This window comes from Corvus brachyrhynchos, unplaced genomic scaffold (assembly GCF_000691975.1).
Source record: "Corvus brachyrhynchos isolate BGI_N302 unplaced genomic scaffold, ASM69197v1 scaffold307, whole genome shotgun sequence".
In the NCBI taxonomy this organism is placed as follows: Eukaryota; Metazoa; Chordata; class Aves; order Passeriformes; family Corvidae; genus Corvus; species Corvus brachyrhynchos.
Window position 1 is genome coordinate 896,451 of NW_008239288.1, and position 18,280 is coordinate 914,730.

Genomic DNA, 18,280 nt, shown 5'->3' on the forward strand with positions numbered 1-18,280 from the left:
CGTGCCCCCCCCCCCCCTGCGGGTGTCCCCGGCTCGCCGAGGTCGTGGGGTCGGTGGGTGTTCGGTGTGTCCGTGGTGTGTTCGGCGCCTTCTTGGGGGCAGCTTTGATCCTTTGGTGACTCTTGCAGCCGTGTGAGCACCCCCATAGTCCCGCGGGGTCTGTGGGTGCAGGCTGGCAGGACTGGGGGAGTGGGTAGTGGTGGATGTGTAGAGGAGTCGGAAAAGCAGATAAAAAAGATAAATATTGTATTTCCTATATGTGGTGCCCTGTAAAATGGGCATTCAGAGCAGCTGAACTTCTGGTGTGGGCAGTGGATGTCTCCTTACAGATCTTTAAAACAAGTAGAAGCTGGGAGCGGGACAAGCCCCGAGGAGCTGCTTCTCTGCTCCCACCGCTCCCACCTGGATCGGTCAAAGTTTCCTTCAAGGATCCCGAGAATTCAAATGTCCAGGTTTTCCTATGCATTGGGTTGAAAGGCTGCACAGCTGGCCAGGGAAACTGCACGGATGAACTCACTTTGGGGGTGCATAAGGAGAAAGGGTGCAGTACAGGAACTTTGTGTGCCTGAAGTACTTGTTTGCTTCAGCCATTGAGTTTTTTCATAGCTTAATGAGGTCTGGCATAAATCGATACTGTGCAGATGTGGTGTACAGCCGTGGCTGGCGTTGGAGCAGAGTCTGTAAGTCCAGGGCATGCTTGTGGCAAACTAGAGAGAGCGGTAGGAACATGTGAACTTGTGGGATTTCATTGAGAATTCGCATGGTCAAACAAAAATGCAACGGAAGGAGAAAAAGATGCTTCTGTGCGAGCATAGTGTGGTTGCAGTGTATAGTTTGTGGTGGGAGTATTGTTGAATAACTCTGGCAGTGGAGCGTTGTTGTATGTCTGTGTGTGCACTGAGTCCTGTAGCACCAGTCAGGACATTTAACTTTCATTGACTTGGCAGAGAAGTAGGAGTGTGGAAGGATGTTGCTGAAAATGAGAATGACTGCTTGTGGATCTGGTAGGCAGTTTGGGAGCCATTTAAAATGTCTTTAATTTCCTTGTGATATGAACAGGACAGTGGCAATCTGTTGCTTTGTTGATGGATGTTTTCCTAGCAATATATGGACAGACAGTGTGTTCTATGAATGTGGTGGCTGCTGGTTTGGTGTCAGCGATATTTGCTCAGGGACAATAAACAATTGTTTGCTGAGCTTTATTATAAGGAACCAGAAATGCCCCATATCTCCTGAAACAAAGCCTTTATTGTCTTAATGCAACTCTGGGCCAATTTCATGCTTGGTGTCGTTCCACTGGTGATGGTAGAGTTTTGCCAGGGATGATTTTGGCAGGTGAAATGTCACTTCTGCGTCCCTAATGCTCAAGAGTAGTGTCGCTATATTGTCTTCACCACTTGAGTATTGTTAATTGAAATGGCATGCTGATGCTTCCCAAAAGTTTGAAGAAAGGGGAGAATTCTCTCATCAGGTCCTCACAATACTTTCCCACTTGCTTTCTTCTTTCTGCTTCAGATCTCATATCCCTTAATTTACTCTCTTCCTTCTTTTTCAGTCTTAGCATCTTTTTTCTCTCTTCAAAATTAAGAAGTTTCTCTGAAGTCCAGTTCACCTCCAGGCATTTAAAGGTTTTGAGACTGTGTTGAACCCTGCACCCCCCCTGCACGACTGGGTAAGTGAGGAGCTGTGTGGCAGCTGCAGTTGGGAGATCTTTCTCGCACACGCTCTCCTTCACAATCTGATTTGTGTGGTGGCTCTGGTCAGTGCGTTTGCTGAAGTGGCAGATTGTTTGTCAGAGTCACGCAGTGGAACAGCCTGGCTTGAGAGAGAGTGGTAGACTGGGATGGGGGTGGGGAAGTCACTCAGTTTTTACACACGGCCCGTACTCAGGATGCTGAGAAACAACTGGTTTTGAGAGCACTTCTTCACAACATCAGTAAGGACAGGAAAATTACCTAAAAGTTGGAGCAGAAGGAAAAATGGGGAAAGAGAGAAGGAAATAATCATGTTTGCTAGCTGTGGGAAGAAGAGTGGAACTGTTAACCAGTAATTGGCTCTAACAGAACTTTGGCTGTATCAAAGTTTCAAAGAAAATATTTTATTGAATAAAGCTATGTTATCTTTGTACATGGTTAACAGTATTAAATACATGTGGCCAACTCTTAGTCTGTTCTGGGACTGTGGTGTTGTAAACAGAGCCAGTTTCAATGCTCAGCTTCTGCTGAGCCGTTTTGTATCTGACATCTCTGCGCTGTACAACTTTGGATCTATTTGCATCTCATAAGAACACAAAAAGAGCGTGTCTGACACAGCTCAGGGCTGATACCATTCTGACACAGTATCAAAGAGCAAGATACATGCACCGTCTCACTGTGAAGGAGAAGAAAATGTGCGTAACGCTTCTTCAACGCAGTTATTACTCTAAAGTTTGTTCTGGTTTGGCCAGACCTGGTGTGTTTTTGACTGTCAGTGAAGTATGGTTTGCAGCACAATATAATATTGCAAGGAGCCTGCAACTCCTCTGTGTTTATTTAAAAAGCATGTAAGTCAGGGTTTTGATGTTTCATTTTGACATAAGACAGTGGAAGGATTCAGCTGTGGAAAGAGAATTGTTCACATGCTAACCTGAACATAAAGCTGCAAATTTGACAGGAAAAATATTTTTTTTAGGAGAAAGATAAATTATCTGTTTAGAACTACATTTATCAGTGATACTTCCACTTGTCTTGCATGCTCTTGTCAGGCTTACCTTTGTGAATGCTTCATTTATATTAATCCTTCTAGAACCACACTGAAGTGGGAAGGTACCACATCTTCCCATTGTGGGGAAGACACCTTTCCTTTGCAGATGGGGAATAAAAGCACAAGCAAGAAAATGAGTTCCCTGTGACCACCCAGGAACTGTGTAGTGGTGCAAGAACTTGAATTTGTGTGTCCTGAGCTATTGGCAAGCATTGAAATGACAGTACTGCTCCTGCCAGAAGGAGTGGGAGAAGAGGCACAGCCCAAAAGGCACAATGTGGAAATTGGTTGGGTCACCCAGCTGTGATGCACTCAGTGGTTGACTGCTCTTCCATCACCACCATGCATGTTGGTCTTTGTTAGACTGTGGAAAACAGAAGGGTTTTGTAGTGATAAGTACTTAAACAAAGATACTCAGCATACACAGGAGAGAAGAAAAAGAACGGGACGTTTTCCTTCTTTCTATACCTGCCTTCAGGTAGTGGGTGCTGTTTTTACCCATGGATTTCTGGCTGGGTCTCTGGGGAGATCCTTCATCTGTCCCACTGTACAGCTGTGTGTGAGCAGGTGCCAGCAGAAGGGCAGAGGAGGCTTTGCAGAGCCAGGCGGGTCACATCAAGAGCAGTACTGCCTTTCTGTGACCCCAGCAGCTGGGTGAGGTTTGAGTGCAGATCCCCACCCTGAGAAACCAGGCTTGTGCTTTTTTTTTTAAAAAAGTGGTTTCTGAAGGGGTGGCTTCTCTTCCTTGTGCTATGCACAGACACTCACGTAGCTGCTCTTCTCACCTGGCTGCTCTTCTGCTTTGGGGTGTTGGTATGAAGGGCTGTGGGTGTTGCATGACAGCAGGGAGTGGCCTGTGGCAGTTCTCTTGTGGCAGAAATCTTACGGGGTTATATGAGCAGGGAGCACTGGTATCTGCAAAAAAAGGAAAGATGTGGTCTTTTCTTCCCTTTTCTATGTCATTCAAAGCACTGGAGGTTACCTGCTACCTTTGTGCTCTGTTGCTTTGGGAAAACTGAAGTAGTGCTTTTCCTTACAGTGCTGTGTTTGGTGCTTGGTGGTTATAATTGTGAAGTCAGTCCTGTTTGTAACTTTGGTTTCAAAACATCTTTTGTGCTGACAGCCTATATCTTGTGCTTAGTCCAGTGCTGTAAGTTTTGTGCAATGAAGGGTGGGACTCTCACAGGTGGGAGAGCAGTGTTTGCAACTGTGTCTACAAAAGAATAAGTCGCAAAGATTTTGGAGCGTTTGTGTGCAGTGCTGTCTGCTGGCCTGTATCACATTTAAAAATAACTTTTGAAATCAGTGTTTCCTCCACTGGTTTAGCCTGGGCGTGTAACTGAAGGGGCAGGTTTTGTGGTGACTTCGTGCAGTTTGCTTGTAGCATAGATGTAGTTTGCAGTGGAATTTGAGTCTTTAGCAGATCATCAGCTTGCTTAGGTGGGACAAGGATCCTAGTTTTATGCTGTCAGCAGGGAGCACAAATGAAATAACCTTTGCCTTGTTTAGCTTTATTTATCCTTGAAGCAAAACTTTTGGATTTGCTTACATTTTTAAAATGTCTTTGACAACATGAAAGCAGAAAGTTGCCTTTTGTGCACATACATGCTCCTCTTCAAAGAAAGAAATAGTGCAGTCATTTAGGAACAGTGGCACAAATCCCTTTCATTTAGATGAGCTCAATTTCGTTATTTTTACATTTATATTGCAATTTTTGGCAGCATTGTGCTTTCAGGATGAACTGTAAAACCTCTGTGCTGTCCTTAAGCAAATCTCAGCCGTTTACATTTACAGACTCTCTGTGAGAGCTGCATTAGAGTCCTGTAGAGAGCTTGTGATGATGAAGCGTGAAAAGTGCTGCTGCTGCTGTGCGGGGTATTTTAATATCCTGGAGAGCAGCCTTGCTGCTTGTGGTGGGATGGGTCTTATTTTTTACCTTGTACTGGGGACTTACTTACCTTTCTTGTAAGCAGGAGAGCTGAAACCCAGGAATGCTTCTGAAGGAGAAACTGTCCTCATGTTTGGCTTCATTTGAAGCAGTCCCTCTGGTTTGTAGTCTAGTATATTTTAGGCAGGGGAAACTAAGTCTTGAAAGTGTTATTGTGTGGAGGGGAGCTCACTGTGAGCTGCTTTTCCTTACTTGAATATCAAGAGTTCTTTTGTGCTCCTTGAAGGATGTCCAGTTCACCATGCTTGTGCCCTCTGGTGCTAACTAACTCAGTCAGCAGTGTCTGCCCTGAAGGGGAGGCAAACACTGCCCATCAAAGGTATTTCAATAGTCATGGCATTCAGTGGGCTGGCGAGAGGAGGATGATGAAGGCAAATAGTAGAGCAATTCCTTTCATTCCTTGCCTGTGCAGTGAGTGGGCATTTGTCAGACCTCATGTACATACACAGGCTTTTTTTTGTTCTGGTGCTAATAATAAATAGAGTTCACAGCTCTGAGTAGCCAGGACGATGTGACAAGAAGTGGGTCAAGACCATTCGTGTGTGCATAACTGCATTCCTAATCTAGGCCAGTGCCTGTGCTGGATGCTTCTAAACAAGCTGAAAAGATTTCAGGGAAGCTGGAGTTTATGCTGTCAACTGGGTGAAGTGCACCTCTAGCTGAGTGGAGCACTTAAGGACAGGGCTCAGAGGGAATGGTCTGGGGTAGCTTTGCATGTTAGAAACACCACAGAGGTACAGCTTTACTGTTTAGTGCCTCTGAAGAGTGAGGAGTTTAAGTCAGAGTAGCCTTTCTTCTTCCTGGCACGATGACTAGCTGAGCAGCCCTTCAAACATGTACACTGCTCTGCTGTTTCACTGAAATATGTCTCTGCTACCTCAGTTTCCTCTGAAGTATCACTGAGGACAAAGATGACTTGCTGAGTGTCACATTGCATTGCTGCTATGTCCTTCAGACTTGCTGCAATGGTTGAGCTCCTTGGTGCTCTTCAAGGAAGAGTGGGTGCTTGGCCTCACCTTGAGATGCAGTTTGGGGCTTGGCTGCTGGTAGAAGAAGAAAGCCAATTTTTATCTGAAGCCACTGGGATTTGTGGAGTTTATTTTTGGAGAGAATAGGGAGGAGGAGTTTCATTGGGTTATGATTTCTTTCATGGTCCTATGGTTGGATTTGGTTTTTTTTTCATCCTAGGGCTTTTCGAGGTTACTTGTCCGTGAAGAAGATCTATGACATATAAGGCAAGCTGTAAAACACCTCTTAAACTCCCATAATACCTGGCACATCAGTGCTGCTCCCTGAAAACAGTCTGTCAGAAATTCATAACCCAGTTCACGTGAGAATGTAGGAAAAGCTAGGGAGAGAATCATGGTAGTTTGGGGATTTTCATTGGCTGGAAGGCAATGGTTTGGTATTTCTAAAAGTAAACCAATCTTTTCTTCCAAGCCTCAAATACATTTGAGGCCATCCCTGTCTAATGTGCAGAAGCAAACAAGTGCTGGGGGTTGTACCCAGCATGTCAGGGGTGCGGGCAGTGGCTTTGCCACACAAAAAGATGCCCTTTGGAAGGTGAGCTTGGCTTGCCTTGTCACTGTCCCACCATTCTCCTGTGTCCTTTGTCATAGTGAGCAGCGCAGTGACACAGTGCCTGATCAGAAGTGCTCAGGCACACAGAGTCTGGTGTGTTCTGGAAGGGAGCCCTGGCTATGCAAGGGTTGTCCTGTGAGTGGTTTGTTACCACAGATTGAAACTGTGGGAGTGACTCTCCAAAGGCAATGTTAGCCTGCCCATTACTGTTCATTTATCTGTTTGTTCTTTCAAGTACAAGAAGGCTGAGCAAGTCATAAACTTCTTACACAAAATATGAGCAAACATATTCTTCCTTTTTCAGAAAATACCTTGAAAGCAAGGTTTAGAATTCAAGAAAATTAATGTCTCTGAAGAGCAGAAAGCATTTATCTCTTGGTGTGAAACTAAATCGTGTTGAAAAGATTTTAAAAAATATTTTTCTGAAACAGAGTAACTAGAAAGCCAGCCTTGAAGCTTGTAATGAAGACTGGAGTTTGTGAATGTGCTTGTCAGTCTTAGGTGGAGGATTTAGTTTAAAAGGCCAAAGCAGATGTTACAGATGCCATTTTATCAAAAATCTCTTTTGGGGAAGCTCCAGTCTGAGTTCTTGGGCCTGTCTTGCTTTGTCTGCAGTTAATGACTGATTCAACTGGGCATAAAGAGGGAGAGGTTAGAGGATCACCTGGCCATGTTATATGGTACATCCTTTTCCTAATTGGGCAAAAGTGCTGTACCTTCAAAGTTTCCTCTGTAAATCTAATTTACTGAATGTGCAATGACTGGTTTTGTTTTGGTTTGTTGGTTGGGTGTTTTTTCAGTGTAGTATGTAAGCAAAATAAAATAATTTCTTTGCTTAAGGATTTGAGGACAAGTTAGCACATGAAGTTAGAAAATAAGTGTGCCAACTATTGGGGGTTTTTTTCCAGTGGCCTGAGGGCCCTTCCTGCTTATCACTGTTGTAAAGAGACAGTCTCTGCCCTGAAGAACTTACAGTTTAAGTAAGGGTGTGTGAATGGATATTAGAGACAGAAAAAGGTGAAGCATGTTGGTATGAGGGTTGAAGTGGAAAAATTTTTCTTGCACTGAATGCAGCTGCTTTGATGGAGAGACAGATTTTTTACTTAAACTTCCAGTGTAACATTATGTATCTATATAAAGCTGCTTCATTGCTCTGCAGCTAGTTAGGGCCTACTTTTTCTCTATAGAAGCACTAAAAAAGCATCTCCTCAACCTTGGTACCTATTTCCAGGTAACTAATAGGATTAACAGATCCAAGACAACGTGTTCTTTAGCTAAATGTAATCCATTTGCCAGCTTCAGCCAAAAATATTGCAGGGAGGAGAAACACTGGTCTATACAGTAAATCTGATTTTCAAAGAAAACAGGGCTTAATACAAGTTAGACCAGTGCTTTTCTTCTAGAACATTTCTAAAACTGCTGTCACTTTAATTGTGTAATTTTAGAGCAGATGACTCTAAAACTGGAGGCCCACTCAAAATGCAGTCAGGAGTCAGTCAGGTCAGTGATACTGGGATATCTTTTTAAAGGAACTGGGAAAAGAACTTCAGGATGGGGAAGTATTTAAGTCCTAGGGGACTTGTTGTATGCTGTGGCAGTGGGCCATATGGATACCTAAGTAGCTAAATTTTTTGCTCAAACTGTAGTTCCTGTGTCTGTCTAGTCTCTTCCTAATCCACTGCCATGATTTCCTGTGGCTAAGTAGTTCTTCCTTTCCCCAAAGCTGTCCTAGTGTTGCTAGCACGGGATGACTGCAGGCAGCATCTGCCAGGGAGAGGATCTAATTTCTGTGGTGCTGAGGTTGTGGTGGGCTCAGTGTGGGATGTGCAACAGCTTTGCCCCAGAAGGATGCCCAGGTTTATACTGATGTTCTAATTAAGATCTCGGTGTCTGGTGTACAAAATTCTTAATTGCTGAAGCATCCTCATATCAGCTTTCAGTAAAGTTGTTTTCCAAAGCATTGTAGTTTTCATTCCCACCACAGGATTATGAAGGAGACTTGTTGCTGAAGAACAGGTAGTGTCACCTGTTCAACTTCCCTGTGGATTCTTTTTTGTATTGATGGAAGGCTTTGTTTTAATGCTTAATCGTTTTGACTGTCAGCATCTGGTGGCATATAGGGGGAGTGCTGTTCTGTGCTCTGAAGGCAAGAGTTTAGAATCAGCTTTAAAGTAGAAGAGTGTGTGCTTTCAAAGACTTTATTCCTTCCAGCACTGAAATGGAATTAATGAATCAAATTGGGCATGGCATGCATTGATAAAGTGGTGCTTTGTTAAATGACTGCTCTAAGGGACTGTTTCAACCCCTTCCTCCCATTTTAGTATTGGGTTTTAATCTCTTTGTTGCAAGTAACATCAGCACTAGTAGAATTAAGAATTAAAGTTTGAGCCAGTGGTGAGTTTATTTATTCCTGTTTTATCTCTAATGATGAAGAAGCCCCAGCTGATTTCCTGCTCAGGTTTGATGCTTCACAAGGCTTGAGGTTCATCTTTATTTTATTTCCAGATTCCCACCTTGGTTTAGGATATTTTTTCTCCCTAATAGGAAGCTGATTAATTGACTAGTAGAGCAGGCACAGATGTAGTTAATTTACTTTGTAAGTGCAGATGTTTTGTGTGCGAGGAAGTCAGGCAAAGATTGGATTTAGAAAGGACCAGATTACAGACACTAGTCAACAAAACATTGAATATCACAGAAAAATTATTGCTGTAAAAGCAATGACATAAGGAGCTCTTACTCCTCTGTATTTTCCCCCAGGAAGAGGAGTGGAAAAAAATTCTGTACTATGATATACAGTAATTCAGATTCCTAAGGTTAAATGTCTCTGTAATCAATGTACTTTTTTTTTTTTTTTTTTTAACTGTCATAGTTAGGATGCCATGAACTCAGCTCTGGGTAGCATGGTTTGCTGCATGGGAGGCTTTTGAAATGTACTGTAGGAAATGGTCTCCTTGAGGAAGGAAAGAATAGGGAGTGCCACAGGCCATTTACAAAAATTACAACCATTCCAGTTAATGTGGGTAGACTGGGTAATTTTTGCATAGAATTTTATAGAGTGGTGTGGTTGAAAAACTGACTGTGTCAGGGTAACACATCTTTCCAATATCTATTTAGAGTACATAAATATTTACTATTGTCTTTCTTTTAAAGATTAAGAAACAAAGCCTGAATTGACTTGCCTAAAGCTATAACTAATTAATGCAAGGATAGAATGTGAACTTGGGACTTTGAACCAAGAGAACAACAGACAAGATGAAACAATGCAAATAGAAACATAATGAAAAGATAATATAAACTTCATATTTCAAGCATAAACTCACTATCCCAATATAGAAATCTTCTTCCCATAAATGCCTTTAGGCAAGTAAGCAGCCTAAAAAGCTGCTTCTTACTGAAAACAGAATCTGTTTAGACTAGATCATTTCTCTACTTGCCAATTTTGTGCATCCAGCATTACCCCCATTAAGCTTGTTGCTTCTGAGAAAACTCCTAAAAACAAATTGGAATTTAAATTAAATTTTCAAATAACTAGAGTTCAAATGAAGAGAACTAGGCAAATTTACAGTTCATCATGAAAAGCTGCAGCAAAATCATGCTCGAAATTTCCTTTACTTATCTCCCAGGATTGGTGTGAGTCAGCCAGAGCCCTGTACTAAATGTGGAGATGGAGCTGACTCAAAGACAAGTGATTGGCATAATTTTATGGGATGTCATCAACTGCAGCTTCATTAAATGTCAGTTTCTCTCTGTCTTGGTCAAATGTTAATTTTCATTGCAATTTTGGCTGAGCATAACATAATTTTGTTTGGTTGGGTTTTTTTGGGTTTTTTTGTGTTTTGTGGGTTTTTGTTGTTGTTGTTTGGGGTTTTTTTTGTTTTTGTTTTTTTCCTTTTGGTAAGTTCCCTGGATCACAAGGGCCATCCAGGATCGTTATTTTTTTAGTGGAAAGGATGGTGGATCTCCAAGCACAATTCTTACTTCTCTAAATTGCGTGGTCTTGGGGTGGTAGCACACACCTGGTCACTGCACCACTCCAATGTTTGTGTATTTTGGAAGAACAGTGTAGTCCTGTAACAGGCTTTGGGGTTTCTCTCCTCCTCTTCTGGATATTAATTTGGAAGGAATTTTGGAAAGAATTCATTGCAGTATCTATTTATTGCAGTGTTTTTGGACAATGCCTTTGTATCACTGGTGAAAATTAAGAGATAGGGAGTTTTTAGTGGCATTTCTGTGTAACTTTAAGCAATTTCAGTCTTCTGTAATGATAATTTTTTGGTTCTAAACATGCTAAGTTAAAAGCAGAGCAAGAATTTCCTAGTTCTCTGGGCGTCTAAATGTCTCCCATACTGGATGTTGTTTGAATTGTGTTCCTTTGCCTGAACTGTCTTGTTTGTTCTGCTGTTTGTGATTCATTTGAATGTGCACTAGCCAGCACCTGAATAATGGAAAACCTAAAGTAAATAAATGATAGTGCCTGCTAGAGAATCAAAAGGTTCTACAGTGAGCTGTGGTGCTCTTTAGAACAATTTAAATATCTTTCTGTAAACAAAGTGTTAAATGAAGAGTGGTTGAATGGAAGTTAAAAAGCTTGAATCATTCAAGTTTGGGACATTGAAAGTCTAGACTAGATTTAAGTGTTACTACTTTAAAGTTCGTAGAAGGGACTAGAGCATTCTGAGAAGGCCTTTCTTTACCTTTGCCTAGGGTTTATAATTTAATCTAGGGTTTGGAGGAAACTGGCTTTATTCTCATTGCAGCAGAGTTATGTTTCCATCCCATATATGGCAATTTTTTAAAGGTTAGTAGGGTTTGGTTTTTTTTCCTTAAAGTGAAAGATGCTTTAGATTGTAGATGCCAATTCTGTAATTTACAAACAACAGGAAATTTGTAAAATTACTGGAAGTGGTTCTTGAAAGATTCTGAAATTTTAATCATGTTCATGACATTGATGGTGTGTTTTTCCTTATAGAAGAGGTATTTTAATTTTAAATTGGAATAATTTTGGCTTCTGGGGCTTTTTTTGTTTGTTTGTGCTGGGGTTTTTTGTTTTGTTTTGGGCTGGTTTTTTTTTTTTTCTTGTGGTTTTTTTTGTGTGTGCGTTTGGTTTTGGTTTTTTTCCTTTAAATGTGCCCCAGAAGCCAGAACTGTCTTAACAGGACACGTACTTTGAGAAAGAATGAGGTAGGTAGGTATGTTAGAGTTGATCCTTTCATCGTGTTTGATAAACTTTGAAAGAAAATGGGTCACACTGTAATATTAGACTGTAAAAAAAGTGAAATATGAGGTAACTAAGAAAAAAGAAGGGTATATCTGTTTGTACCATATGTATTTCTGCTACAGCCCGAAGCTGTACACTTTCTATCTGAGCTGTATGAGATAAGCTTGTGTGAATCGTTCACTCCATCATCACAAACTTGACCTCTTCTGTGTTGCGTGTTGTCATAACAGTTCACATGTGGTCAGTGTGGGGATCCTCCAGTTTTGCCTTCCATAAACCTTGGGTTTGTTTTTCTGACAATTCATTTCCTGTTGATTCAAATTCTTTGTTTGTTGTTGCTTTTAACATTCTGCCAAAGGCTGTTACTTGCAGTTGTTGTCTGGCAGCACTGAACTGAAGCCTGTCAGAGCCAGGACTCCTGGCATCTTTCATTGCTCGGCCATCAGTTTACATGAAGTTTAGGGGAGTTTCATGGAGGCTTCAAACCCTTTAAAAATTTGGCTGAAACTGGCCAAAAGTTATGGGGCAGGTTGCATGTGCACACTTACATTATCATACAAGAAATCTAAGAAGGTTGTTTCACCTAAATTCCTGACCTGGCCCTGTATTTGCTTCATGGTTACGGAACAATCTCTCCCTGGATGTGTTTTTGCAGTTTAGCTTTGTACCCAGGGAACTCCCTGTGGTGGCTCTGGTTTTGCTAGAGCCATGCTGATTTCATTAAGATGTGGGCATCACAATGGCATCCTAGCCCTATCTCGTGTGTAAATGCTTTACTACATGGTTGCTACCTCTTTAGAAAGGCCTGTTGCGCAAGCAAACCACTCCGATTTCCTTCAGCATTAACTGGCAGTTTGTGGGTAGCGAGTGGGGAGCAGCAGATAATACTTTTGTCCTTGCTGACCTTCTGACCCATGAACCACATGAAATTCTGTAAAGCTGGAGGCGGGGAAAAAACCCAATGTATTTCAGTCCCATTATTTGGTTACAGCTGTAAAGGGTAATGTTCAGTTATCACTTCCTTCTAGAAGCTTTCTGTAACTGCATGAGCTGTTCCTGTAATTCAATGACATGTGCATCACAAAGGCTTGAAAATTGGAATGGATCGGAAACTCCTGTTATTTCAAATTATGTAGTTGTAAACTGGCTGCAGGCCTTTGGGTTGAAAGACTAAGCATTGATTTCAACTGCTGGGTTGTATCACAGAGAGATAAAAGTTGATTTTACATGAAGTGGAAACTTAGACATGCTAGTACAGAACTCAGCCCATGGTGAATATATGTTGGCTGCTCACAGATCATATCATAAGGCAATTTATTTGTATCGGTGGCCTGTCACATCATGTAGGATCAATCTTTGCTTAAATAGAGAAAGAACTTATTAAGGAAAGCTACTGCAGACCTGAACTTGCATTCTAGCTGTGATATCTCTGTGGGCCAATAACCACATGTTTTATCTGGTTTTCTTCCCAGTGCATGAACATGCCTAGTGAGTAACACATGAAAACCAAATATAACAAGGGTTGATGCATTTGGCCAACTTGCAGAGTATAAGGATCTCATTATTTTTTCCTACTTCCTGCCTTTGTTTTTTTATTTGAAATGTATCTATCTAATTTCTCTTTAGCAGCCTAGGCAAGGTTCTTTCCCATTTCATCTGCAAATTAGTGTTTCTGTGGGTATGGCTATGTTGAATGATGAATTTGGTTGTTATTTATTTATTTTTGTGGTAGCTTTTTTACTTGGCTCTTGCAGGAAGTAACATAGTTATTTTTTCTTATTTTCTTTTGTTTGCACATCAAGGAAGGCGAGGGTCACTTTCTACAGGGGAGGAAAAAAGAAGGATGTCAGAAATGTACCACTTACTACTATCAATAAAACTTTAATTAACTAAATGCTCTGTCTGGCTTCTTGCCCATGTAATATATAAAAATCAGAGAGATTCTCCTAAGTCATTATTACTGGTTATCAAAAATACTTATGTTTCCATTTACAGTGAAGCCTGAAGAAGAACTGGCTGGCAAGTCTCAATATGCAAAGAAATCTTGGTTATTCAGGTTATGTGTTTCTGTTCATTTGCATGTTTGCACTGGTGTACTAAAGAGTCCCCTTTATCAAGCCAATCCATATTTAAAATTGCCTTCCTATATGCAAAGTATGAGTCCCATAGCAGGATTCCTGTTGATACTCTTGTAAGGTGTGCCCAGGGTTTGTAGCATCACTGAATGGTTTGGGCTGGAAGGGACCTTGAAGATTGTCTAGTTGCACCACTCTTACCATGGGCAGGGACACCTTGAGCAGGTTGCTCGATGCCCCATCCAGTCTGGCCTTGAACACTTCCAGCATTGTCTGGATTTGCTGCAGTATGAAGGATGCCATCTGCAGAACTCCTGGGAGAGGAGAGCTCCTGTTGAGCAAAGCCTGTGCCTTGCCTCCTGTACCATTAACCTGGTTTCTCTTGATGCGATGTCTTGCTGCAAGTGCTGTTCACCACTCAGTCAGGCTTTAAACTGTCTGAGCAGGAATTGGGCAGCTGGGCTGCCACTGCAGACGGTGACTCATTTTGCCTTCCCCAGGAGGAATGAACCTCCCTGCTCCAAACTTCTGTGAGGTTTTTAGTAATTCCCAACTTTTTCTGCTGGAGCATAGTAACAGCCTGCTCGCCTCTCTAGAAGGGATCGAACCAGTATCAATTCTGCCTGCCAGTGGATGTCCTTTGGCTGCATTTACAGTCATGTGTAGCGAGGAGGGAAACAACTCTGACTGCCTTGCTTTACTTTTTGTCCCTGAATCTTCTGGTTTTTGTCTCTAATTTTCAGGTTCAGACAATAAATGGGGTTTAACTGCAGATCCTAACACTGAGCTGATTATGTGCAGATCTGTGGATCAAATGTTAAGCTGTCAGAAGGGAGACTTGCCATGCTGCCCAAGAGGAAGTGGTGTCTTGTTAGATCCCCATCAGACAAACCATGTCACCATGTCCTTCCAGAGCCCAGCTGTCCCCTGTGTGCCATCCTGTGTGTACCATACGGGGGAGAATGCAGGGACAGCATCCGCACCATTGTAAGTGCAGCCCTGGCACCAGGCAGGAGCTGGGACTCACGTCAGCTGCAGATTTGGTGTGACTCTCCCCAGTCACCCTCTTGTGGGCTGACGCTGTGGGATTGTGGGCCCCCCTTTCCAAAGGGTCACCTGCATTACCTGCTGCAGGAACTGATGGGAATGTGCTCAGTTGCCCTTGTGCGATATAGGTGCTGGCAGACAGGGATGAACTCCAGGCAGCATTACCCACCACTGAGCCTCCCCACAATGGCTCCTTGATTGCCTATTTCCCATAAATTGCAGATGCTGTCAGAGAGTCTCCTGGCTCTTTTCTTGGCAGTGTTGTTGCAAGAAAGCATTTTTAGTAGCTGCTTTTCACCATCAAAATTATAATTCTGCTGTGAATCAGAGCTGACTTACGTGCAGGTGAAAGACAACTCCTTAAGTTGTCTCTGCCAGACCTCAAAAGCAGTTGAGCTTTCTGCCCATGAGCTGTCCTGAGCTGCTGTACATCATCTCCATGTCCCAGAGTGGGGTTTGCCACAGCTGATAGCAGCCTCTCCTGACAGCCTGCAAAGGGTGGGGGAAAGGAAACACCATCCTGAAATCCTGCTCCCTACAAATGGAGAGCCCTGGTAACCATGATTACCTCTTGAGAGCCAGAACATCCCAAGGCTGCTCCTTGAGGCATAGGAAAACTCATCATTTTCTTCCAGCCCATTATTTTCATTCCCTGCTTCACAATTCACGTAAATTTCCTTTTAAGTGGTGTTTACGTTTGCAGCTTTAAAATGTGGGAAAGGCTCTGTCATGGCAGGCTGTAATACAGTGCAAGTAACTATTTCAGAGCTGGCCTTGCATTGCCTCTTGCCCTCTCATTTGTCATCAGCTCCCTCCTGTGTTTTGTGAAGTTTTTGCTTCACTGCTGACAGTGGCACAGCAAAATGTGAGCTCATACAGAGCTCAAATTACTGTTGAACCAGTTCAGATCTGTTTAATGGAAACCTTCCTTCTCCAAACTCTTTGGCACTCCTTCTACTTAAGTCATAAAACTTCTTCTGTTTGAACTTTGTGAAAACAAACCCCAAACCCTTTCTGTGCTAGTTACAAAACACTTTGATTCCTTTCCCTGGTTTTGTTTCACATTATTTACTGAACTCCTGCTGGAGTAGTGTCTTGGGGTAAAAAGACACTGCGTCTTAGCTGAACAATTTAAATTTTTCATCAAGGGAGATGTATAACCAAACTCTTTGGGAAATGAGTTAGCTCCAGCTCTAAGTAGGAAGTGCGGATCATTTCAAAACCCAGGAGAATTCGACATGATATGGTAGGTACACATGCAATGGTACTTCATCAGCTGTGGACATAAAGGAAAACTTCTGACTGGTTCTGGAAAAAGCTGCCATAAATGTGTGGCTTCGGGGGTATGTGTGTGCATCTGACAAGGGTGAATTTTTGCATGTTACGCTGAGTGGTGGTGTGTGAGCATCAACCCATATTTACAAAACTCTGTGGTAAGTGTCTTTTCCATTTGTAAATTCTTTTTCCTGAGGCAGAGATGTGCCAGGATCTATTGTTGACCTTGTTAAGTAAATTCCATCTCTCTTTTTGTGTTCTAGTTTTGCTTTTTGGGTTTCTAGTTTAGCTTTTTGGCTAATCTGTTAGTGATGCTTAAATTTAAGAGGATCTCAGTTGCACAGTCATTCATGTGAAGAAAAAAATAAATTGTATTTACTTCTGAGTTTTTTCTCTGAACTCCTTATGTTGCTCTTGTTTCTTTGAGATGGGTGATACTAAGTTGTTATGGCAGGTTGTGGACAGCTTTTTTTAAGTTATCAGTCTTGTATTTATGCAGGAAAACCTTTGCTATCTTCTGCATTCAAAATTTCAGCAAACCCACTATTACTGTGGAATCATTTGGGTGTGGATTCTCTCCACTTGCTGTGTTTGACTTTCACAAGGATCTGTATATGTCTAAAAACATTAAATGAGAACTGGTAAGATATTTTAGCCCTGCAGACCTGTTTCTCTGTAAGCATTCAGCAAACATTATTGAGATCAATGGTTTCCTGTGTTTTATTAGCACAGCAGTTTCAGCTGGTCCCGTAATCTCACGTTTCTTTTTATAACTATTTTATAAGGAGAAGGACCCAGTTAAACCAGTTCAGGTTTCTCTGTTGCAGAGCTCTGTTCCTTGCTCTCATTGTTAACAAGTCTGTCTTGGCTGTCCAGCTGCTGTGCTTCCCAAGCCTCTGCCGTGTCTCCCTGGCACACCTGAATTTGTGCCAAAAGCTTTGCAGTCACTTAGGCAGCTGTATCTTTTTGACCATCCTTGCCTCCTTGTATCCACATGTGTACACAAAAGTGCACAATCCGATGTTTGCTTGGTATTTTTGAGCCAACACAGGCTGAGATTACGAGGTGGTTCCACCTCTCTGTGCAGGACTGCTCTAGGGACTGAAACTTCCGAAGCCGGAGCTGTGGGTCCCTCACATCCTGGGGACAGAGCAGGGCTGGTGCAGGGACACAGAAAAGAGAGTGCAGTGGTAGAGTGGGTGGCAGCTGCTGCAGGGTGATTAGGACAGCTTGTGCTATCTGATATAGGGAGCCAGGTGGTTTCTGTTGTTGCCAGTAAGGGTGAGGATAAAAGGCAGGAAAGAGGGCCTGTCCTATACCTGGGTCCATTGCTCCAGGGCAGGCATCTTGGCTGTAGCAAGAAGAAGAGGAGGACTTTAGCTCTTGGGGCCCTGTGCCTCAAATATTTGTTTTCTGCTTCTTCAGAGCAGAAAAATGCAAGTGAGGAGAGCTTGAAGGCTTTCTTCAGGACCTAAGGCTGAGGTGACTCAGATCCTGCTCTGGGTATCTGGTGAGTGGTAAAGCTGCGCTGCTGTAGTCTTCTCTGCTCTGCTGCCAAACTGGTGGCTCCAGGAGGTGCATGGGAGCACCCACTACAATTGTGCCTTTGTCTCCATACAGGAATCCTGCCATGATTGTGGTACAGGAGTGAGGTCAGGGGAGGGTTCTTTAGGTTCTCAGTTGTGGGGATAAGACTTAAGTGCTCCTTGTAAATTCAGGATTGGCAAAAATCTGTTGTAGGGTGGAATAGCTTGGTTTGTAACTTCCAAGTATTTTCTTGAATGTATAAATGGGGGTAGGTCTTTAGGATTGTGCAGGTCAAAATATTAATTTTAACTGGACTAGAAATATATAAAAGTAATGGTGAAAAATCTGATTTGTAATTTAGTTTTAAATAAATGTGTAGTTTAGCCATAATGAAATAATTCAGTCTAGCAGCCTTACTTACCCGCCCCGTCCTAAGCACCTTCAGGATTCCCCCTTTATGACCTGTTGAAATTTACTGGTTAAGAGGTCAGAAGCAGGGTTTTTTTGAGAAACAAGCAAAATGTTTCAGTACTTTTTCAGAGGTACTTTCTTGATTTTTGTTACATTCAAGGAAGTTAGCAACTAGCTATTTCAATTCAATAGATAGTTATTCCAAAGCTGAGAAAGTCATGAAAAGTCAGGAATGTGATTAAGACAGAAGAAGACAGCTCTAGTAATTCTAAAATCTGGAATCAGGACAAAAAATAATCAATTTGTGAACTTGAGATAGTAATTACTTTAATAAATTTTATCTATAAACAAGATGTCTGTTCCACTTTGTGCCCAGCCTGCTTCAGGGGGTTTTATCTAAGTAAATAAAATCAGTTTCACTTTGATGGTTTTGTGAATCTACTCTGCCTTCATTTA

General features: G+C 42.2%; 1 protein-coding gene across 1 annotated transcript in view; it reads left to right on the forward strand.

Moving 5' to 3' along the window:
• Nucleotides 1-1,541: 1,541 nt before the first annotated feature.
• The window catches only part of FAM107B (family with sequence similarity 107 member B), a 57,699-nt gene continuing 40,960 nt past the window's right edge, over nt 1,542-18,280 (forward strand). Inside the window, exon 1 of the mRNA XM_008638365.2 lies at nt 1,542-1,672. The gene's annotated coding sequence lies outside the window, so the exon portion shown is untranslated. The remainder of the gene's footprint in view (nt 1,673-18,280) is intronic.